At 37.6% G+C, this 24,159-nt stretch overlaps 1 long non-coding RNA gene across 2 annotated transcripts in view; it reads right to left on the bottom strand.

Moving 5' to 3' along the window:
* Window positions 1-24,159, bottom strand: part of LOC134810874 (uncharacterized) — a 143,557-nt gene that overhangs the window by 48,286 nt on the left and 71,112 nt on the right. Inside the window, exon 3 of one of the 2 annotated variants that reach the window (XR_010159580.1) lies at window positions 23,714-23,856. The exons of the other annotated variant lie outside the window; for it this stretch is intronic. This is a non-coding gene — a long non-coding RNA (uncharacterized LOC134810874). Of the gene's footprint in view, window positions 1-23,713; window positions 23,857-24,159 lie in introns of those variants that run through there. 2 annotated transcript variants of the gene reach the window in all.

Genomic DNA, 24,159 nt, shown 5'->3' on the forward strand with positions numbered 1-24,159 from the left:
GGTTGAACTAATTTACAGTCCCACCAACAGTGTAAAAGTGTTCCTATTTCTCCACATCCTCTCCAGCACCTGTTGTTTCCTGACTTTTTAATGATTGCCATTCTAACTGGTGTGAGATGGTATCTCATTGTGGTTTTGATTTGCATTTCTCTGATGGCCAGTGATGATGAGCATTTTTTCATGTGTTTTTTGGCTGCATAAATGTCTTCTTTTGAGAAGTGTCTGTTCATATCCTTCGCCCACTTTTTGATGGGGTTGTTTGTTTTCTTCTTGTAAATTTGTTTGAGTTCATTGTAGATTCTGGATATTAGCCCTTTGTCAGATGAGTAGGTTGCGAAAATTTTCTCCCATTTTGTAGGTTGCCTGTTCACTCTGATGGTAGTTTCTTTTGCTGTGCAGAAGCTCTTTAGTTTAATTAGATCCCATTTGTCAATTTTGTCTTTTGTTGCCATTGCTTTTGGTGTTTTAGACATGAAGTACTTGCCCATGCCTATGTCCTGAATGGTAATGCCTAGGTTTTCTTCTAGGGTTTTTATGGTTTTAGGTCTAACGTTTAAGTCTTTAATCCATCTTGAATTGATTTTTGTATAAGGTGTAAGGAAGGGATCCAGTTTCAGCTTTCTACATATGGCTAGCCAGTTTTCCCAGCACCATTTATTAAATAGGGAATCGTTTCCCCATAGCTTGTTTTTCTCAGGTTTGTCAAAGATCAGATAGTTGTAGATATGCGGCGTTATTTCTGAGGGCTCTGTTCTGTTCCATTGATCTATATCTCTGTTTTGGTACCAGTACCATGCTGTTTTGGTTACTGTAGCCTTGTAGTATAGTTTGAAGTCAGGTAGTGTGATGCCTCCAGCTTTGTTCTTTTGGCTTAGGATTGACTCGGCGATGCGGGCTCTTTTTTGGTTCCATATGAACTTTAAAGTAGTTTTTTCCAATTCTGTGAAGAAAGGCATTGGTAGCTTGATGGGGATGGCATTGAATCTGTAAATTACCTTGGGCAGTATGGCCATTTTCACGATATTGATTCTTCCTATGCATGAGCATGGAATGTTCTTCCATTTGTTTATATCCTCTTTTATTTCCTTGAGCAGTGGTTTGTAGTTCTCCTTGAAGAGGTCCTTCACATCCCTTGTAAGTTGGATTCCTAGGTATTTTATTCTCTTTGAAGCAATTGTGAATGGGAGTTCACTCATGATTTGGCTCTCTGTTTGTCTGTTGTTGGTGTATAAGAATGCTTGTAATTTTTGTACATTGATTTTGTATCCTGAGACTTTGCTGAAGTTGTTTATCAGCTTAAGGAGATTTTGGGCTGAGACAATGGGGTTTTCTAGATATACAATCATGTCGTCTGCAAACAGGGACAATTTGACTTCCTCTTTTCCTAATTGAATACCCTTGATTTCCTCCTCCTGCCTAATTGCCCTGGCCAGAACTTCCAACACTATGTTGAATAGGAGTGGTGAGAGAGGGCATCCCTGTCTTGTGCCAGTTTTCAAAGTGAATGCTTCCAGTTTTTGCCCATTCAGTATGATATTGGCTGTGGGTTTGTCATAGATAGCTCTTATTATTTTGAAATACATCCCATCAATACCTAATTTATTGAGAGTTTTTAGCATGAACGGTTGTTGAATTTTGTCAAAGGCTTTTTCTGCATCTATTGAGATAATCATGTGGTTTTTGTCTTTGGCTCTGTTTATATGCTGGATTACATTTATTGATTTGCATATATTGAACCAGCCTTGCATCCCAGGGATGAAGCCCACTTGATCACGGTAGATAAGCTTTTGGGTGTGCTGCTGGATTCATTTTGCCAGTATTTTATTGAGGATTTTTGCATCAATGTTCATCAAGGATATTGGTCTAAAATTCTCTTTTTTGGTTGTGTCTCTGCCTGGCTTTGGTATCAGAATGATGCTGGCCTCATAAAATGAGTTAGGGAGGATTCCCTCTTTTTCTATTGATTGGAATAGTTTCAGAAGGAATGGTACCAGTTCCTCCTTGTACCTCTGGTAGAATTCGGCTGTGAATCCATCTGGTCCTGGACTCCTTTTGGTTGGTAAGCTATTGATTATTGCCACAATTTCAGATCCTGTTATTGGTCTATTCAGAGATTCAATTTCTTCCTGGTTTAGTCTTGGGAGAGTGTATGTGTCGAGGAATTTATCCATTTCTTCTAGATTTTCTAGTTTATTTGCGTAGAGGTGTTTGTAGTATTCTCTGATGGTAGTTTGTATTTCTGTGGGATCGGTGGTGATATCCCCCTTATCATTTTTTATTGCATCTATTTGATTCTTCTCTCTTTTTTTCTTTATTAGTCTTGCTAGCGGTCTATCAATTTTGTTGATCCTTTCAAAAAACCAGCTCCTGGATTCATTAATTTTTTGAAGGGTTTTTTTGTGTCTCTGTTTCCTTCAGTTCTGCTCTGATTTTAGTTATTTCTTGCCTTCTGCTAGCTTTTGAATGTGTTTGCTCTTGCTTTTCTAGTTCTTTTAATTGTGATGTTAGGGTGTCAATTTTGGATCTTTCCTGCTTTCTCTTGTGGGCATTTAGTGCTATAAATTTCCCTCTACACACTGCTGTGAATGTTTCCCAGAGATTCTGGTATGTTGTGTCTTTGTTCTCGTTGGTTTCAAAGAACATCTTTATTTCTGCCTTCATTTTGTTATGTACCCAGTAGTCATTCAGGAGCAGGTTGTTCAGTTTCCATGTAGTTGAGCGGTTTTGAGTGAGATTCTTAATCCTGAGTTCTAGTTTGATTGCACTGTGGTCTGAGAGATAGTTTGTTATAATTTCTGTTCTTTTACATTTGCTGAGGAGAGCTTTACTTCCAAGTATGTGGTCAATTTTGGAATAGGTGTGGTGTGGTGCTGAAAAAGATGTATATTCTGTTGATTTGGGGTGGAGAGTTCTGTAGATGTCTATTAGGTCCGCTTGATGCAGAGCTGAGTTCAATTCCTGGGTATCCTTGTTGACTTTCTGTTTCGTTGATCTGTCTAATGTTGACAGTGGGGTGTTAATGTCTCCCATTATTAATGTGTGGGAGTCTAAGTCTCTTTGTAGGTCACTCAGGACTTGCTTTATGAATCTTGGTGCTCCTGTATTGGGTGCATATATATTTAGGATAGTTAGCTCTTCTTATTGAATTGATCCCTTTACCATTATGTAATGGCCTTCTTTGTCTCTTTTGATCTTTATTGGTTTAAAGTCTGTTTTATCAGAGACTACGATTGCAACCCCTGCCTTTTTTTGTTTTCCATTTGCTTGGTAGATCTTCCTCCATCCTTTTATTTTGAGCCTATGTGTGTCTCTGCACGTGAGATGGGTTTCCTGAATACAGCACACTGATGGGTCTTGACTCTTTATCCAATTTGCCAGTCTTTGTCTTTTAATTGGAGCATTTAGTCCATTTACACTTAAAGTTAATATTGTTATGTGTGAATTTGATCCTGTCATTATGATGTTAGCTGGTTATTTTGCTCGTTAGTTGATGCAGTTTCTTCCTAGTCTCAGTGGTCTTTACATTTTGGCATGATTTCGCAGTGGCTGGTACCGGTTGTTCCTTTCCATGTTTAGTGCTTCCTTCAGGAGCTCTTTTAGGGCAGGCCTGGTGGTGACAAAATCTCTCAGCATTTGCTTGTCTGTAAAGTATTTTATTTCTCCTTCACTTATGAAGCTTAGTTTGGCTGGATATGAAATTCTGGGTTAAAAATTCTTTTCTTTAAGAATGTTGAATATTGGCCCCCACTCTTTTCTGGCTTGTAGGGTTTCTGCCGAGAGATCCGCTGTTAGTCTGATGGGCTTCCCTTTGAGGGTAACCCAACCTTTCTCTCTGGCTGCCCTTAACATTTTTTCCTTCATTTCAACTTTGGTGAATCTGACAATTATGTGTCTTGGAGTTGCTCTTCTCGAGGAGTATCTTTGTGGCGTTCTCTGTATTTCCTGAATCTGAACGTTGGCCTGCCTTGCTAGATTGGGGAAGTTCTCCTGGATAATATCCTGCAGAGTGTTTTCCAACTTGGTTCCATTCTCCCCATCACTTTCAGGTACACCAATCAGACGTAGATTTGGTCTTTTCACATAGTCCCATATTTCTTGGAGGCTTTGCTCATTTCTTTTTATTCTTTTTTCTCTAAACTTCCCTTCTCGCTTCATTGCATTCATTTCATCTTCCACTGCTGATACCCTTTCTTCCAGTTGATCGCATCGGCTCCTGAGGCTTCTGCATTCTTCACGTAGTTCTCGAGCCTTGGTTTTCAGCTCCATCAGCTCCTTTAAGCACTTCTCTGTATTGGTTATTCTAGTTATACATTCTTCTAAATTTTTTTCAAAGTTTTCAACTTCTTTGCCTTTGGTTTGAATGTCCTCCTGTAGCTCAGAGTAATTTGATCGTCTGAAGCCTTCTTCTCTCAGCTCATCAAAGTCATTCTCCATCCAGCTTTGTTCCATTGCTGGTGAGGAACTGTGTTCCTTTGGAGGAGGAGAGGCGCTCTGCTTTTTAGAGTTTCCAGTTTTTCTGTTCTGTTTTTTCCCCATCTTTGTGTTTTTATCTACTTTTGGTCTTTGATGATGGTGATGTACAGATGGGTTTTTGGTGTGGATGTCCTTTCTGTTTGTTAGTTTTCCTTCTAACAGACAGGACCCTCAGCTGCAGGTCTGTTGGAATACCCTGCCGTGTGAGGTGTCAGTGTGCTCCTGCTGGGGGGTGCCTCCCAGTTAGGCTGCTCAGGGGTCAGGGACCCACTTGAGGAGGCAGTCTGCCCGTTCTCAGATCTCCAGCTGCGTGCTGGGAGAACCACTGCTCTCTTCAAAGCTGTCAGACAGGGACATTTAAGTCTGCAGAGGTTACTGCTGTCTTTTTGTTTGTCTGTGCCCTGCCCCCAGAGGTGGAGCCTACAAAGGCAGGCAGGCTTCCTTGAGCTGTGGTGGGCTCCACCCAGTTCGAGCTTCCAGGCTGCTTTGTTTACCTAATCAAGCCTGGGCAATGGCGGGCGCCCCTCCCCCAGCCTCGCTGCCGCCTTGCAGTTTGATCTCAGACTGCTGTGCTAGCAATCAGCGAGACTCCGTGGGCGTAGGACCCTCCGAGCCAGGTGCGGGATATACTCTCGTGGTGCGCCGTTTTTTAAGCCCGTCGGAAAAGCGCAGTATTCGGGTGGGAGTGACCCGATTTTCCAGGTGCCCTCCGTCACCCCTTTCTTTGACTCGGAAAGGGAACTCCCTGACCCCTTGAGCTTCCCAAGTAAGGCAATGCCTCGCGCTGCTTCGGCTCGCGCACGGTGCGCGCACCCACTAACCTGCGCCCACTGTCTGGCACTCCCTAGTGAGATGAACCCGGTACCTCAGATGGAAATGCAGAAATCACCCGTCTTCTGCGTCGCTCACGCTGGGAGCTGCAGACCGGAGCTGTTCCTATTCGGCCATCTTGGCTCCTCCCCTCATGTTGTCTTAATGGCAGTTTAATTATGCCTTTTATTTATTTTCTTTGCCTCATTTTGCTAAAATTGCTGGTAAATTGAAATTTGTTAAAATTTCTGGTAAGTAAAAGGGTTTATAGTGGTGGTCATTGTTTCCTTTTCAAGCTCAGAGAATGTTTTCAAGATTTCCTCATTGAATATATTGCATGCTATAGGCATAATTTTTAAAGATAATTCTTTGCCAGATTAAAATTAGTTTTTCTAGTTTTTTAAGAGTTTTTTTTTAAATAATGAATAAGTGTTGAATTTAGTGGAATGCTGTTTATATAATGATACAATCATATAATTTATATATTTTTTCTGTCATATTTCCTGATTTTCAAAAATATTTTAGTTGGCTATTAATTCTACTTCTGCACTTAGAATAAATAAAGATCAGATATAACAAGACTAATGAGAAGTTAGTCTACTTCCTGACTAAGGAAGGTTGCGTGTCTTCCTTCAAGTGTAATTTCAGTTCTCATTCTTTTGGGTCAGGCCTATGTATATATGGGTTAGGAAATGTGCTAAGAATTCTATCTATACCAGACATATGTAATTAATTGTATCTATATCCTGTGTTGAATTTAGGAAGCTGTGTATCTCTGGACCTTTAGCTTTACCATCTGTAACCCTCCTGCGTGCGCAAGCTTTAGGATTTGGTGTCCACTGGACAATTCTTGGAATATATGTATCTCTTTATCTCTAGGACTGGACCCTAATTTTGTATCCCAGACTACTTGTCTACGGCCTTGATCACCTGATTTGTTCTTGCTAACTTCTCCCCAAGGTCTGAAGCCCATTTTGTCTTACCCAGTTCTAAGTTGGCAGGACATCCCAGGAAAGTTATGTAAATATTATTCAGAACTGGCAGTATTAACAAGGACTTTCACCCCTTGTGGATCAGACCCTTAAATAGATATGTGCATGAGTACAGCTATGCTTCTTTGGCCATTCTGATTTTATTACCCGGCTATATTTTGGGGAGCCAACTGAACAAGTGAGTTAATGACTCTAAATATGGCTTTTTGTTTACTTAGTTTATTTCTCCCTCTCTCTCCATCCCAGAGTGCTTTGTGGTTTTATATAGTTTTTAGGCACATTTAAATATTTTAAAAACAGCCATCTAGTAAAGACCTACAGGACCACTGGGCATCTAATGCAGAAAACCAAGGAGAAGAAATCTCCCTCCGCTCTCTACGGTCATAGCAAGTCCAGTTCAGGTTTACCAATAGAAGAACTGTTTTTATATATGGAAGTATCCATTTTCTTTATGAAGAAATGCATGATTTGAAATTCTTGGCCTCTCTTATCTGTAACTGATCACAATCAATCTCTGTGAACAGGCTGGAGTGAAAGAAGAGAAAGATGATGGTGGGAGGTGCCTCACCTTGAAAGTGTCCTACACTGTAACACTTTTAATATGTTAAGGGAACACTCAGGTAGTCATGATTTCTTGGAAGGAAGGTCAAAGAAGGCCTGAAGATTAATTTCTGGAACACTTTTCACTTTCTTCTGATTCTATGATAAATAAGACTAAAGGATTTCCCTCCTATTGAGGCACACTTATGATGGTCTTGCCCCGAGCCTCCCTTTGTGTGAGACAAAGAAGGAGTTTAGTAGGATTTGGAAGACTCTTCCACAGGGTTGTTAGGATTAGGCACCTTGTAGCTTCCAGGTCACCTCAGTTTACATAGGCTATACCAGGTGAAAAATGTTCAGGTTTTTTTTTCTGCCGCAACTGTCACTCAATTTTGGTTATAACTACTACTTAACTATTAAAGTTAACAGTCTTTGAACGATTTTTACAAAGTTTAATCTGCATTTATCCATGTAAGAGTCAATTTAACTCAATATAATTGCCACTTCTAAAACCATGTATAATTGAGATACATAGTCATATATTACCATAAGTATCAAGATGATTTTAGTTTTGATTTTGTTATAATTTGTTAACCAAAATAATGTACTACTGCAAATGGATTTTTTTAAAGTTTTTAAATACTTTTTAAAGAATTGTGAACATTTTACCTGTAGAAAACTTTTATTGTAAATAATTTGGTTATACATATTACCAAAATAAGAGAAGAGAATTGCTTTCCTAATAATAGGGTATGTTTCCTGTGATGGGTAGGTGTCCGATATAAGCTAAATAAATTACAAGTAACACCTTTACCTTGCTGCAGGTGAATAAATAAAGTGACAGTGAAATAAATTATTTCCTGCTGGCCAAGAACAGAGTCAACCTTCCTTAATAAGGTAATGAAGCAACAGAGCAATACTTTATTTGCTTTTCACCTTTAGTCTGGAAAGATCATATCTCAAGGCAAGTCAGCTCTCCTCTCTGGAATTACAGAAAATATAACAATATCATTGCTTGCATTTTAATTCATATATTCATTCTGCAATAATTCCATTAATTCTAAAATAAAATATTCTATATATTAAAAGATGCCTTAATACCAAATTACAAGTTTTTATTACCAAATTATATGAATCTAAAGATCGGTTATTTTTTTAAAGACACAAAATATTTACATTATGCATATCTGTGCAAGCCTAGCAAAAAGTACAGTTTTAGAAAAATAAAGCATTTTTACTTTATTATTTATTTATTTATTTATTTGAGACAGAGTCTCTCTGTCGCCCAGGCTGGAGTGCAATGGCGCAATCTCAGCTCACTGCAACCTCCACCTCCCGGGTTCAAGTGATTCTCATGCCTCAGCCTCCCAAGTAGCTGGGACTACAGGTGTGTGCCACCATGTTTGGCTAATTTTTGTATTATTAGTAGACACAGGGCTTCACCATGTTGGCCAGGCTGGTCTTGAACTCCTGACCTCAAGTGATCTGCTTGCCTCGGCCTCCCAAAGTGCTGGGATTACAGACGTAAGCCACCACGCCTGGCCTATTTGCTTTTTTTTTTTTTTTTTTTACGTTATTATACCTGTCTGTGTTTTTTGTTGTTGTTATTTAATGTTTCTTTATATGTTTATTCTAATAAAATAACCATAACAAAATTTACCGTCTAAACCATTTTTAAGGGTACAGTTCAGTGGCAGTAAGTACATTCATATTGTTGTGTAGTCATCACCACCATCCTTTTCCAAAACGTTTCGTCTTCCCAGACTGAAACTCCATACTATTAAATAATAACTTCCCATTCTCCTCTGCCTCCAACCCCTACAAATCCCCATTCTACTGTCTGTCTCTATGAATTTGACTACTTTAGGTACCTCATATGAGTGGATTCATCTAATATTTCTTTTTTTGTGGTTGGCTTATTTCACTTAGCATAACGTTAATACTTTTCTGTTTGCTTGTTTGTTTACAATGGCCATCCTAACATGTGTGAGATGAACTCATTGTGGTTTTGATGTGCATTTCCTTATTGATTAGTGATGTTGAGCATCTTTTCATGTACTTACTGGCCACCTGTATTTCTTCTTTGGAGACATGTCTATTCGTTATTTGACCATTTTAAAATTGTATTTTTTGATTTTTTTGTTCTTGAGCTATAAGAGGTTTTAAAAAATATATTTTGGATATTTATACTTTATCAGATATATGATTTGTAAATATTTCCTCTCTGTGTTGTCTTTTCACTCTGTTAATGGTGTCCTGTGGTACACAGTTTTGATGAAGTCTAATGTATCTGTATTTCTTTTGTTGCCTGTACTTTTGGTGTCATATCCAAGAAATAATTGCTAAATCCAATGTCATGAATCTTTTCTCCTGTGTTTTGTTCTAAAATTTTGTAGTTTTCATACTCATGTTTAGATTTTTGAGACAATTTGAGTTAATTTTTATATATAGTGTAAAGTAAGAGTCCAACTTTATTCTTTTGGATGTGACTATCTATTTTTCCAGCACCATTTGTTGAAAAACCTGTCCTTTCCCTTTTAATGGTTTTGGCACTCTTATCAAAAACCTTTTGACCATATATATGATGGTTTATTTCTGGGCTTTCTATTCTTTGATCTCTATATCTGTCTTTATGTTGGTGCCACATGTTTTTGATTACTGTAACTTTGTAGTAAGTTTTGAAATCAGGAAATGTGAGTCCTTCCTTTGTTCTTTTTCAAGATTGCTTTGACTATTTGGGATCAATGAGATTCCATATATATTCTGTGGTGAATTTTTCTATTTCTGCAAAATATGTCATTGGGATTGAAGCTCTAGATTGCCTTAGGTAAAACTGACATCTCAACAATATGATGTCTTTCTATCCATGAACATGGATGTCTTTCCATTTATTTATGTACTCTTTACATTCTTTCAGCAGTGTTTTATAGCTTACAGTGTATAAGTTTTTCACCTATTTGTTAAGTGTATTCCTAAGTATTAATTCTATTCTTTTTGATGCTATTGTAAATTGAATTGTTTCATATTTCTTTTTTGTATTATTAACACATTTTTAGTTTATATAAATACAATTAATTTTTAAATTTTGATTTTGTATCCTGAAAACTTTTCTTAATGTATTTTTTAAATTTAACTTTTTATCTTGAGTTAGTTGTATATTCACATGCTGTTTTAAGAAATAATAGAGATTTCATGTACCATTCACCCAGTTTTCTCCAATGGTAGCATTTTGTGAATCTTAGTACAATATCATAACCAGAAGTTTGACTATGGTGAAATCCACTTACTCAGATTTCACTTGTTTCATGTGTGTGTGTGTGATTCTATGCAATTCTGTCACATACGTAGGATCATGTATCTATCATGATAGTAAAGATACAGAACCATTCCTTCACCACAGGGATTCCTTGTATTGTCATTTTATAAACCACACCCACCTCCTTCCTCTCTTCCTAACCCTTAGCAACCACTAATGTGTTCTCTGTCTTTGCAATTTTGTCATTTCAGCAACAATGTATAACTGGAATCATACAGATGTAACCTTTTAGGATGGGCTTTTTTCACTCAGCATTATTTCTTGGAGGGATTCATCCAAGTTCTTACATGTATTAATAGTTCATTTCTATTTATTGCTGAGCAATATTTTATGATAAGGACGCACCAAAGTTTAACTATTCATCCATTGAAACGCATTTCCAGTTTTTGGCTATTATAAGTTAGCTTCTATGGACATTTATGTACAGGTTTTTGTGTGAACCTAAGTTTTAATTTCTCTGGAATAAATGGCCAGGAGTGAAATTGCTGGGCTATAGGGGAGTTGCATGTTCGGATTTGTAAGAAACTGCCAAAGTTTTTCCTGGTGTTGATTGCACCATTTTCATTCTCACCAGCAGCATGTGCATGATTCAGTATCTTCATATCCTCATGATCATTTGGTGTTGTCACTAGTTTTTATTTTAGCCAGTCTGACAAGTGTGTAGTGATATCTCATTGTAATTTTAGTTTGCATTTTCCTAAAGCTAATGATGTTGAATATCTTTTCATGTGTTTATTTGCCAGCTGCATATCCTCTTTGGTGAAATGTCTCTTAATATTTTTGGCTCATTTTGACTTTTAGTTCTTATTTGCTTTTGCTTTTAACTGTTGAGTTTTGAAAATTCTTCTTACATTCTGGATACTAGTTCTTTGTTATATATTTGGTTGCAAATATTTTCTCTCAGTCTGTAGCTTGTCTTTTCATCTTTACAAGGTCTTTCATAGAGTTAAGTTTGCTAGTATTTTTTTTTTAATGAGGTCCATTTCTTCATGACATCTCCTAAAATTAACATTGGATATGGCACATAGTAGACATTTGATGTTTCTTTGCTGAAAGAATAAAATGAATTAAATGATAAAGAAACTAGCAAATTTACTTCTAACTTTATGATGTCTACTCCTGATATCCTGACCATTGTTAGATGTGAAAATAGTATCAGCTCATAATTATTTGATATCTCTCACATTTTTCAACACGTTATGTAGGAGCATGTGGAGGAATATTTACTGTGTTTTGAGGGGCCAGGAAGTAGAGAATAAAAAGGAATTTGAAAAAGGTGTAGATTGTGAAGGAACAAGAGGAGTAAGAGGGGAATGGCATAATATGCCCTACGGTAGCAGTTTGCAAAGTAAAGCCTGTGGGCTCCTGAGGGGCCGGAGGTGTCATTTGTCTTTTGCACTTTGTTGACATTTGCACTGATGGTGTAAAAGCAATGGTTGGTGCAGAAACGATTGTGGTTAAAACTGCTGGAACTTTAGTATGAATCAAGGCAGTGGTACCAAACCATACGAGAAATCATTATATTATTTCCCACACCTTTTTTCTATTCTGCATGATGAAGTGGGAAGTATACATAAAGTGTTCCTGTTGCATTCTGAAGTATTTATGGTTGCTTCGAGGAAAAAACACTTTTGTGATTATTTTAGGTGCAACTGGAACTAACCACTTTTTGCATGTAATACCAGTTTTTACTTGAAATAGCGTTACAGATAAACTGTTTTTTCAAACTTGGGTATTTGGCAGACATTTTCTTGAAAATGATGAATGAGGCCACAAAGTACCTATGACAAGTAGTCTTGTGTTTATTTCATTCCCCACCCAAAACTTTCTCTTCTCCATGTTTTTCTAGAGTATTTTCTCATGTTGATACTTGTCATTACTAAATCAATAACTTTCATAATGTCTGTTTGCTTTAGATTCAGCCAGCAATAGCAGAAGTAGTAAAATTGCTATCAGATTGTTATAATGACTTCCAACATCATACTCAGAAGGCCATAGGGGAATTTAACAATTTGTTTGGAGATTGGAGGGGAATATATGGAAAATATCTGTTTAGTATGCATATTGTTCTCTGGTCACTCTGTAAATACCCATAGCTTAGCGATTAGTAAACATTATTTTAATTGTCTCTTTATTTGCTGCCTTTCAGCACTAGATAGGACTCTTGGAAGGAAGGGATTATGTCTTATTAACCATGACAGCTCTTAAAATTAGCAGAGGGCCTGGCATAAAGTGGTCATTGGATATGTCTTTGCTAAAGAATGGAATGAAGGAGTGAGAGAGGAACTAGTAAATGTGCTTCTAATTTGTGCATGTGTATCTACTGCTGATATCTTAATCATTGTTACATTTGAAAATAGTAGCATCTCATAATTTTTTGGTATCTCTTACAGAATTTGTCACATTTTGGCCAATGAGATGCTAAATAAATATGCTTTCAGCAAGGCAATTTTTGGGGTAAAGTTTGGGCAATAGTACATATTTTTATAGGACTGATGAGATTGTGTGTGTGTATGTGTGTGTATACATATATTTGTGTATATGTATATATACATATATTTGTGTATATGTATATATACATATATATGTGAAGCACTTAGCCTATACCCCACATATGCTAATTGTTACTTTTACTACCACTGCCGTGGTGACTGCAAGAAGAAAAAATGCTTTCTGCTTTTGCTGTCACCTAACTTCAAAATTTCTACTGAGGACTTGTAGATAAATAATTTAAGAGAGACAAAATCACATTAGACTTTAGCTCTAATCTCTTCAGGACACTAATTCTGAGGTAAAGTTTTTGGATAATATATTTATCTCCATATCTTGCTGTTTTCTCAAAAGGTAAGCATAAGAAACAAGATCAAGAGCCAGAAATATGTACCTGCTCGCTCAGCATCCAGACCATTGATGTGTTAGATATTATAGGTGGAATGTAAGTAACCCAAGAGCATGGACACTATCTGCTTGTTCATTGCTGGATCCCTAAAGCTTGGCCCATAGTAGGTCGTCAATTCATATTTTTCCAGTGAATGGTTACATCACTGGTGTTTAAATTGTAACTGTTAATGAATTTTCCTGCAGTAATGTTGTAGGTTTTCATTTCAGACGACGGTGTTGTACAACAGATAATGTTTGAAGCAAATAGGTAGGGGACATGGTAGTGGGAGACAGGCAGCAATACACCTCTATGTAACCAACAGAGAAAGTATAAAAAGGCATTTTAAAACATCTGAAGAACTGATGTTACTGTTATAAAAATTAGGCTAAGAGGCAGAAGCTGCCAGGGGCTAGTGGGCTGGGAGGGATGAATAGAGCATAGGGGATTTCAGGGCAGTGAAACTACTCTGTAGGATGCTATAATGGTGGCTGCATGGCATTATTCATTTGTCAAAACCCATAGAGGGTACATCAAGAGTGAACACTAATGTGAACTGTGGACTTCCGGTGATAGTGCTGTGTCAATGTGGGTTCATGAATTGTAACAAATGGTTAACAAATGTACCACTGTGGTTGGATGTGGACACTGGGGAAGCAGTGCCTGTGTGGGGGCAAGGGTTATATAGGAAATCTTTGTACCTTTCACATAACTTTGCTATGAACCTAAAACTGCTCTAAAAATTAAATTTATGAAAAAAAGTTAGGCTAAATTGTAACCTCATGATAAGTCTTCCCCTAAACATTATAAAATAAAACCACTTCCCCTGGAAAATTAATAAACAAGGTTTTTTTTTTCTTTACGTTCTTGGTATTGGGGCTTACTCATTTCAATGACAATGGAAAAATCTATTACTTTTGCTTTCTCAGAAATTATGTTTCATTTTATAATAACTGCATAAAATGATATATGAAACTATAGGACTTTTTTGGTTACAGAAGTTCAGCTCTTAATTAAACAGTTTATTCCATAAACAATAATTTAGTGTCTCAATTCCCCCAAGGTACAATGCTAAGTGTTCTAACAAGCGTAGAGATTTTTATAGGAATCTGTTTCACTTGAGAGGTGGCTTGCCATTTTCAGAGCATGTACACATATATTTTCTCATTGTTCCTCACAAGCCTGGGCAGTTGGCAGAGAAGGTCTTTAAACTTCCACCTGAGACATTATTATTTATCTAAAAATTATATTTTTGTACAGTAATAACATTAAAACAAAATAGAATTTTAAAACAAAAAATCACATATACCCAACTATCTTAATAAAATAAATTTAATTTTTAACATTTTATCTTTTAGACTGTTCATGTTTGAATAGTAATCATTATTGGGTTTGAAGGGATATTCAGAGAAACTGCTTATTTAGAAAAGTAGAAAAAGTTATGGCAGTTAGGAAGTCAAAGTAAAATATGTCACTAATACATTCGGGAAAAGATGAGTGACTGGCACCCCCCTGTCGGGAAACAGAGCACAGGAGTGGTGGACCTGGTAGAACTAAGAAATGTTTCATTTTATTTTTTTGATGCAAGAATGAGGGGACAACTGCCCTCAACAACTGTATTGAGAATACGGTTGTTAAAATGACCAGATAGAGTTAAAGATTTTGAAAGGTTGAACTCTGGATGCCCCACTTTTATTACCCTGGAGAGAAGTCCCTTCCGCTTTGTTAGTCCCCCTCCCACCCCCTCCTTTAAAAAAGTCTACCTTACAAAAGACGTAAATAGGAAAAAGAGGAGGAAGAACTTGTATCTAGTTAGTTCTGTCTTGAAGAAAGTCAGGAGAGGACTGTAAGCGAGTTGATACTGCAGTGGAAGGTTGAGGTCATGAAGAATGGGCTTTGAGGTAAGGGTGTAACAAAGCTTCTGAGGACCAAAGTGGTTTCTTCCAGTGATTTTTTTTTTCTTTTGAGACAGCATCTTGTTCTGTCATGGAGGCTGGAGCACAGTGGCTCAATCATGGTTCACTGTAGCCTCCACCTCCCCGGCTCAAGTGATCCTCCTGCCTCAGCCTCCTGAGTATCTGGGACCACAGTCACACGCCACCACACCCAGCTAATTTTTAAAAAATTGTATGTAGAGATGGGGGTCTCCCTATGTTGCCCAGGCTCGTCTTGATATCCTGGCCTCATGTGATCCTGCCTGAGCCTCCCAAAGTCCTAAGATTACAGGTGTGAGCCACTGCGCCCAGCCCTTTTCCACTGATTTTGATGGGAGGCACTGCTGATTCTAAGTCATGGGGCTGCATGTCCATGCTCTGTCTCCTATTCTGTCACTGTGGCTGTCTGGAAGGAAACTCGGAAGAGTAAGTGTTGGCAACTGGTATTGGAGAAACTAAACAAGTCTGTTCATTAGATGGTTCTTCTTGTTTTTCACTAGTAGCAGGGAAATTATGCCTGCCCAGGGTGCCCAAAGTAGAACTCAAAAGTAGAAATTCAAAAGTAAAAATGTTCAGTTGTGCGCATTATAATTTTTATAACCACAGAATAAAAGTCATTTCTTTTTTTTGCTTTTACTTTGCTTCACTTTAGATAATAACTAGATTTAAAATTGTGAATAATTTTATAATTATTTCTAATGATTTCATTATATTAAAGAAGATATATTGCTGCATGTTTTACTACTTTTGGCCATTTAGGAGACATCTAAGTTATATGTTATAATTTATATTATACATATAGGTGTGAACATTTTTATTTTGTACTATTGCATTAAAAGTGGAGTTTGAAATATGAATTATAATGCAGGATATGAGTATACAAGCTTCAATAGCTTTGCTTTGCTTTAAATTTCTGCTAGAAATAGGTATGGCACTGGTTTAACTTACATCTCTTTGTTATTAGATTTCATTTTCATTATTATTATTTCCCTTTGGGTGCAAATTATTAGCTCATGTTCTCTTCCTTCCTCTTTCCATTCTGTTGTCTTGCCCCTTATGTTTCCTGCTCTGTAGGACTTAAAATCTAGTAGGAACAGTAAGCGAAGGTACTCAAATAACTAATGTACATTAAAACGTTAACCTTTCATCAGGCTATTATTCTTACTGCCTCACCCAAACTCTTCTTGACAAGATTTTGAGCAACATGTTTTTCCCTAAATATTAAAGGGAATTAACATTTTGCCTCTCCCTCAATAAAGGCTCCTCCTCTTTCTCTGTCGTTTTTGGATGAATCTACCCAGTTACCCAAACCGAAGATTTCAGATCTTGTTAAGTATTGTTTTATTCTCATCTCCCACATCCATTCCATCACCAAGACCAGGCAATGCTATTTACTAGGAATCTCTGGCACCATCCAATTATTTTACTCCCATGCACTTAACCTTAGCTGAAGTCACCTTGTATTTCACCTGGTTTACCGAACTGAGGCCTCACTTGGCTCCCAGATGTTAGTTTTTCTCTAATCCATCCACAGAATTACCTCTACTCTAGTAGAGGTGAGAATGGCCACTTTTTTCTGGCCATTCTCCTTTTTCCTTTTTACATGCTCATCTTCCTCCTCTGAACAAGAAAGAGGGGAGTTTAAAAATTCTGTTTTCATGTTTTTTTCACTTCCAAGTGAATCACATTTGTACCCTCTCTTTAGTTCAGGATCTATAAACCAATCATTTAAAAACTTTTACCTCTAATCTAGACTTTTTTTTTTTAAATATGACCGAGAACCTTCTATTCAACCACTTCCTAAATATTTCTGCTTGGATGTCTCAACCTCAAAGCTTCCCCACATCATTGCCACCATGCAAGTCCAGAATATAACCCTAATTAGCCTGGAAACTCTAACAATCTCTAACTATCCTTTCCACATCCACCCCTGTTCCCCAACCCTAATCTTATTATCTACATGACAGTTCATGATAATTTCAAAAATTCTGATTATGTTGCCCCATTGCTCTAAGGTTACACAACAGAATCGCCTGGAACTCAACCACTAGTTATTAAAGGAATAAATCAATGGTATTTCCAAAATTCAAATGAGATAATGCTTTTGTCATATTCAAATCCTTTAGATAACTTTCCATTGTGCTTAGGACAACATTCAAAACACTTATGTGACTTGAAATTCACTGAATGCTCTGGTTCCTGTTTGGTCTTTGACCTCATCTTAATTCAGTGTCATTATGCCAGTATTTATTGAGCACCTAGTATGTACCAGGCAGTGCTTTGTGCAGAGGATTTAATGATGACCCAGATAGACACTGTTCTTATGCTTCTGGAGCTGAGAGTCTAGGGCAGACATTAACCAATGGCAATTTTGATGAAGCAAATGTTATGTAAATTATTAGAACACTGTTGCCTTCACACTTTGTTTTCCAGCCAGCCACAGTAAGTTATTTTGTTTCCTAGAGGCACCATAGTCACTTGTCTTTTGGTCTTTGCCTATGCCGTCCCTTGTCTGTCTTCTATTGACATACTTGTCTTTTTTACTGACCTGGCTCCACTCCTGCCCAATTTTGCCTTATGTGCTCTTTCTTATGAAAATAAAAATCTTTCCAATATTGCACCTTCCCAGGAGCTCCCATAGCACCTTATACGTCTACTACCTCAGCACTTACAGCTCCGTAAGAGTCTCTTACTTGACCACATGCTCCAGGAGGGCAGATCTACATCTGGCTTGGTCACTGTGTCAAACACATAGTAAGCTCTCACTAAACAATTCTTGATTGAATGAATGGATGAATGGCAAGTGGACAGGGGAGGAAAGTGGTATGGGAATGCAAAGAAGAGAGCTGTTATTATTTTACAAGTGAGAAATAATTTGTGCAGCAGGAAAAAGTAAAAAGCACATGTAGAATTACCAATGTTCGGTTTCTCTTATTCAGGCCATTATTTTGAATTCACCACCCTGTGTTAACTTCTGCTATGTGCTGTGCTTTCTGCCATTGGCCAGGGTGACTATTGGCAATAAGACGTCAGCTGTCGGCAAGAACCTGTTGTCAGCACAAATCCTTTCTGGTGCACTCCTACTTCTATCCTTCCTGGCTGTCTAGTAGAAAAAGTTGAAGATTTCCAAGTAAAAAGCACTTAGAGACAGTTTTTGGTGATTCTATTTCTGCCCATCTAGGGTCCCGCCCCATGTGGATCAGGGGAGACAGCAAAGAGGATTTTTTTTTTTTTTAATGCACTGATTGAGGCCATTGTTTTAAGCACCCAGTTCTTCCAAATGGCCATGGGAGTAGCTTATCATTCACACCAACAGAGTCTGAGAAGAATTTCAAAACCTGAATGTGATTCTTGACATGAAAAAGACTGAGAGACCCAAAATAATGTGTTATTAGGGCAGGAAATAACGCAGCCAGACCTTGCTAGCAAGGAGCCAAGGGAGAAGGAACCCTGAATAGTGCTTGGGGAAATTCCTGTAGACTTGGGAACGTATCTTTTGGAAACTTGGCTTTATATTGTTTATTATTATTATTTTTTTACTATTTTCATTTTGTTCTCCCTGAGCATTTAATGAAGTTCCCCTGGAGAATCAGCTGGTCTCAAGTATGCAATAAATAAGCAAAGAAGAGTTTTTTTGTGTGTTTTGCTTGGTTGTGTGTTTGTCTTGGTGCGTTATCAAATGAGGCCATAACATTAAAAGGAGTGTGTGCCCCTTTGCAGGTCAAGCACAGGCTAGCCACAAGAATTAAAGCAAGAGAGTCCCCACACAGTGGAATAATAACGGAAGAGTTGACTCCATTTGTTCCTCCAAAGTTGCTCAATATGTTTAAGGTAATTCTGCCTTCTATTTAGAAAGAAAGTTAATCTTTTTGAATCTGATATGGCAGCATAGTCTATAAAGACCATGCACTTCAGAGTTTAATGCCACATTTTCTTTACTAGAGTGAATTTTATCCTGGAATTATCATTACTGTTATTTTAGAAATTATGGATTTTATTTTTTTTTTAAGACGGAGTCTCTCTCTGTCGCCCAGGCTGGAGTGCAGCGGCACAATCTCGGCTCACTGCAACCTCCGCCTCCCCCGTTCAAGCGATTCTCTTGCCTCAGCCTCCCGAGTAGCTGGGACTACAAGTGCGTGCCAGCATGCCCGGCTAATTTTTTGTATTTTTGGTAGAGACGGGGTTTCACCGTGTTAGCCAGGATGGTCTCAATCTCCTGACCTCGCGATCCGCCCGCCTCAGACTCCGGAAGTGCTGGGATTACAGGCGTGAGCCGCCGCCCCTGGCCAGAAATTACGGATGTTCAAAGTGATAACTTCTGTGTCTAACTTAGGGTATAAATGAATAAATTGCCATTTATTCATTTATTTTTGATCACTGATCTTATTATTAATACATGAACCAACACAGACTAATATGGAATTGCCACAACTTATTTGATGGCTTTGGTGTTGTGAAGAGAATTTATAAACAATGCAGGGAGAATTTTGTGTGCCATTAACCGAAAAGAAAAATAGAAAAAGTAAAAAAGAAGTACCTGTCTCCAAAATGAAACGTATCCATTGTTTGCTCACTGAAATCTAAAATGATCTTCACCTTCCAGTGATCACTTTGCATTCGAATGCTCATAACTGTTGTAGAAAGCTTGACGCCCACACTGCAGGATCTTGCTCCTCTTTAATTTCCTCTAATTTGTGTAGTGAATAACCAAATACTCATAATGCAATTAGAAGATAATCAGGCTTGTAATTATGTTAATTGCTGGAGACTTACATCAATCCTCCAGCAAAGTGATAGGATTTCAGGGGAACGATTAATGTGGCAAGAGAGTGAGCGAGAGACTGGGATGGGGAAGTGGGTAAATTGATGAACAGCTTTGACTTGTGTCATTTAACAACACTGAGAAGACAACAGAGCCATCCATGAGAAAGGCCTTCAGTGGAGATGCTTAGAAAACACAGTTCTGGGTTCCAGAAATTCAACCTCTTATTTTTTTTCCCCATAAATAAATACCTTGTCCATTTAAATTTATTGGAAGAAGCCTAATTCAAAGAAAACCGATAAATAGATGAGGGAGAAAAAGTAAGAGAAAGAGAGAGAGAGAGAATGTTGCTATTTGCTCAAGCTACCCTGTCTTATAAAAAGAACAAAACAAAATATTATTACCTTCTGTGCTCCTACACTAGAAGGGTCCTGTGAAGAGATCTCAGTCTAGCTCATCCAATGATGACCAACATTCAAGCTGGAGCTGCCACTTGTTGATTGTAATCTGCATAGCCTCGACATTAAGTTTATTTCTAAAAACAATCAATAAAAATCTTAAGATTTCCCAGCTTTTCTTCAAGCGGGCTGGAGCTGAGCTGGCCACCCCGAAGCCTGCTGTGGACTGGCATTTTTCGCCTTCATTAGCAACGATCAGTCTGAGAAGCCCACGCTTTCTCTTCCTGCACCCACGTCGGCTGTGTGGCTCAGCAGGTGAAACGGCTTGTGGTGTGGGTTAACTGCCACTTCACAAAGACTTATGCCACCACACTCCTATCACCTCATGAAGTTAAAAATAAAGTCACTTTGCCAAGGTTTGTCTATTACCTGGAAATTAAAAACTAGGAGATCTGGGTAGTGCTGCGCTTGATGCCACATATCAGATATGATTCAGATAAACTGTAAGACTCTTTCTTCAAATGCAGGCAGACAGAATGACCACAGCCATGAAAGTAGGTCTTTAAAAGCCAAACCTCTGCCAAGGCTACTCAGCATGAATACACAGTGCTCATTTTCCATTACAAGTTATATTTTATATCCTTAATGTCAAAATAAAGGGACAAATTTGGGTTTGTAGTTCACCATATGTTTACTGCTTCTTGGCCATTTGGGAAGCATATTGGAAGTGTACAGTGCATAATTAAACTGTAAGAATGTTATAAGCTGAGGTAAGGTGCGTCACATAATGGTCACTCATTTTCTGCTATATTTTTGACTACTTGTGAACCATTAATGCAAACACAGATTCTTACGGTTTATGAAAATTTGAGTCATTATAATGACCCACATGATTAGATTTTACTGGCTACTAGAAAGCCCATATATATATATATATGTATGCTGAACCCAGAACCATTTAAAAGAGAGAGTTTCTCTGAAGGTATCAGTCAACTGGCAATTTATTTGGAAATAAAAGGATGATTCTATGACCAATAAAAGAGTAACCACCAGTTACGAATATTACAGAATAAATGAGAGGTTTGAGAAAAGGCCAAAATTAGTGAAATGGAGTGATTAGGAAAATATATTGCTCATAGAAACTATGAACTTTTCCTGTAATTTATTTATGGTTGGCAAATTGTCCAAAAACCTAATTAGACAAGCTGATGTTCTTGGAAGAGATCTCAGAGTAGCTCATTACATTAACTCCATAAATTTGTTCCTTCAGAAATCCCCAAGTAGGCAACTAATCATACATAGAGTTTTTTGCGTTTTCTCATTTCTTAATCTCAACTTGTGTCATTGGCTAGAATTTTATTTTTACTGCTCACAAAAGTAATTGAGCCAGAAAAATGTATTTAGCTTATAAATCATCACTACAAATCAGATGCAGATTTAGAGATAATTCTGTTAGCATTCTACTATGATTTCTTATCAATATAAAAATGTGAATTTCATCTCCAAAGCCCTTTAGTTTATACAATGAGAATACAATTTGTAATACTGTTGTTATGTACTGAGTACTGAGGGAAAGGATGATCCATTCTAAAAAGTGTAACTCAAATCTTCTTTAAGAGTGAAATTGGTTTTATAAATGTTTGTTACTTTTTAGTCCCTCTCAAGGTCATGGAAGAATGGCAATGCCAATGGCAGAACAGTAGTCACAGCAATGGGTGTCAAGCTTATAAGGAACAGACAGTTTCCATTCTAAATACATGCAGTTTCATTTATTACACATACCACTGATAAATCACATTTGTGTGTGAGGCAGATGGGGATTAGTACTGTCGGTGTTAGAATATCACATTTTAGCTCAATTAGTGTTTCATGAAATGTTATAAAACTAAGTAAAAAAGAAACAAAAAATTCCACATTTTGCTTTTATATATTTTCCTCTCTCTTACTGATGTGCTTTTTATTCAGGTTCTAATTTCCCCTACAGTTAACAAATTTGGGTCTGTGTAGATTTTCCCCAAATTGCATTCAAGTTTCTATTAACTCTGTAGCAAGGTTTTAGCTTATCCCACTTCAGGCTGATTTATTTTCTGCCTTGTTAAAATACTTCAAATGATTGATGAATGCAATGGACAGTAGCTAATACTCATATTTAAAGTTTAAAAGAAAAAAATTGAAGGAAAGTGGCTAGACATGAACACTGAAATTATTTAAGAACTAGTATTTGTCAAAATTAAGCTTACAGCTCTGCATAGGGATATTCAAAATGTGTTTTAAAAGTAAATATTCCATCTGTGTAACCTGAAATGCTCTGTGAAAACTCTGAAAATAATTGCCTTAAGGTATGGCTAAATTATTTAAGCCTTATTCCTTTTGAAGTCTAATTTGTATCCCTAAATGATGTTAATAAGTCAAAAAGAGATCGTGTTAAAATGGATGTATATAATTAATATGATAAAAAGCTAGCAGTATGTTTGTGTACTAACATGAAAATTAACCTTATTTGGTTTATGCCAAAAGACAAAAATAATTGAGAAAAATTAAAGAATTTTTTCCAAGTTCATTATTATAATGATTTATACTGGTTAGGAGGTGGCTCAAAGATTACTCAAAGGGCTTGGGTTGTGGGGAAGAGAGAATGGCTTCTCTATTGGGGCTAGAATAGAAGTTAAATATATAGTTTCCATTCACGGAGTAAAAGTTGTTTTCAAGAGAAAAATGCAGAAATAGTGAAACAAACTTTTGAGGAGGTTAAGATAAACTTTGTGTGTGTGTGTGTGTGTGTGTGTGTGAAGAATTTGAAGAATTATGTAAGCACACACCTGTAGATAAAGGCTTTCATTGAAATAAATCTTTAAAAATTTGATTAAAGGGGTATATTAATTTAGAGACAAAAACCTCTTAATGACCATATGATCATGAAGGTAAAAATATTGAAAAATTAGAAGATTAGATTAAAAATATACACAGTAATGTAAGTTCATTAAACTCCAGTCAATGATATTCAAAAGGGTATAAATCTTGGATGAAAGAATATTAATTATAAGAATTTAAGCCAAAAATGTACCATAAGATGGAAATAAATCTTATGCACCAATACAACATATGAAGGTTATATGAATACATCCAATATGGTATTTTACTTCCATACAAAAAAGTTTAGAGGGGCCGGTGTGGTGGCTCATGCCTTTAATCCCAGCACTTTGGGAGGCCAAGGCAGGTGGGTTGCTTAAGCCCAGGAATTCAAGACCATCTTGGGCAATATCAAGAAACCCCATCTCTACAAACAACACAAAAATTATAGGCCGGGCGCCGAGGCTCACGCCTGTAATCCCAGCACTTTGGGAGGCCGAGGTGGGTGGATCACGAGGTCAGGAGATTGAGACCATCCTGGCTAACATGGTGAAACCCCATGTCTACTAAAAATACAAAAAATTAGCCGGGCGTGGTGGTGGGCGCCTGTAGTCCCAGCTACTCGGGAGGCTGAGGCAGCAGAATGGCATGAACCCAGGAGGCGGAGCTTGCAGTGAGCCGAGATCGCGCCACTGCACTCCAGCCTGGGTGACAGAACAAGACTCCGTCTCAAAACAAAACAAAACAAAACAAAAATTACCTGGGTATGGTGATGCATGCCTGTAGTCCCAACTACTCAGGAGGCTGAGGCAGGAGGATCCCTTGAGCCTGGAAGGTTGAGGATGCAGTGAGCAGAGACTGCACCACTGCACTCCAGCCCCGGTGACAGAGACAAAGTGAGGCCTTGTGTCAAAACAAACAAACAAAAAAACAGAGACAGTTTAGAGTACACCATTGTGCAAATGGCATTATAATTATGGAATATTGTACCCTCTTCTTTTCAACTCTTCATTGTATAACATAATATGTCAATTAGAATTACTCATAAGTTTGTCAGTTATGTTAAGAGCAAACGAATGTTGGGTTAAAACAAGATATTTTTGGCTGGGCATGGTGGCTCACACCTGCAATCCCAGAACTTTGGGAGACTGAGGCAAGAGGATCACTTGAGGCCAGGATTTTGAGACTAGCCTGGGCAACATAGTG

This window comes from Pan troglodytes, chromosome 7 (genome assembly GCF_028858775.2).
Source record: "Pan troglodytes isolate AG18354 chromosome 7, NHGRI_mPanTro3-v2.0_pri, whole genome shotgun sequence".
NCBI classification, from domain to species: domain Eukaryota; kingdom Metazoa; phylum Chordata; class Mammalia; order Primates; family Hominidae; genus Pan; species Pan troglodytes.